Here is a 1,107-nt window from a genome sequence, read left to right on the forward strand (position 1 = left end):
ATATTGATAATCTCAATCATATAATTGGTAATACTCAATCATATATTGGTAATCCCAATCATATATTGGTAATCCAACCATATATTGATAATCTCAATCATATATTGGTAATCTCAATCATATATTGATAATCTCAATCATATATTGATAATCTCAATCATATATTGGTAATCCCAATCAAATATTGATAATCCCAATCATATATTGATAATCTCAATCATATATTGATAATCCCAATCATATATTGATAATCTCAATCATATATTGGTAATCCCAATCATATATTGATAATCCCAATCATATATTGATAATCTCAATCATATATTGGTAATCCCAATCATATATTGATAATCCCAATCATATATTGATAAACGATGTGGCAGCATGAAGACAAGATGTAATGCTTTGTGTAAAATAAATGGCTCCTATATAAAATATTAGTGCCTTTCATTTGTATTGTGTTTGACAATGTTTTGCACCATCAATAAATTAACCACCTAATTCCTTTCACTTGTCGTTCGTGACACTTGTATGTGTATTTCTTTGTGTTTGTATAATTAATCCCATTACTGTATGTTTTTGTTAAGTAAAAGTTGTTCATTAATCCATATATTTTGTTTTCTGGGATACCACCTCTCTCTTATGATATGTAGCTCAGTGATCTCGTAATAGAATTTGAGAAATTTAAAAGATTAATACTTGTATCCCCATTTAGCATTCCTTGTCCATCAAATTCGTAAAGTAAGCAAAACGAATTAATGTAAAGTTGAATTAAACACTTAGGCCATACGAATCTCGTAGAAACCAAAATAGTTTTACATATTCTGGAATTTTTACACCATCTCCTTTATAAAACGCTTTGTAAGTGGCGGATGCTGCTGGCTGGTCCTTTTTCTTGTTACCATTTATAAATTTGGAATGGTTTGTTTGTTTGTTTGTAGTTAAGCACAAAGCTACACAATGGGCTATCTGTGCTCTGCCCACCACGGGCATCGAAACCCGGATTCTAGCGTTGTAAGTCCGCAGACATACCGCTGTGCCACTGGGGGGTAATTGGGAATGGCTACATCTAAATCTTAGAGTTCGATGACGAGGAACCCACTTTGA

The sequence above is a fragment of the Limulus polyphemus genome, unplaced genomic scaffold (genome assembly GCF_000517525.1).
Source record: "Limulus polyphemus unplaced genomic scaffold, Limulus_polyphemus-2.1.2 Scaffold2395, whole genome shotgun sequence".
NCBI classification, from domain to species: Eukaryota; Metazoa; Arthropoda; class Merostomata; order Xiphosura; family Limulidae; genus Limulus; species Limulus polyphemus.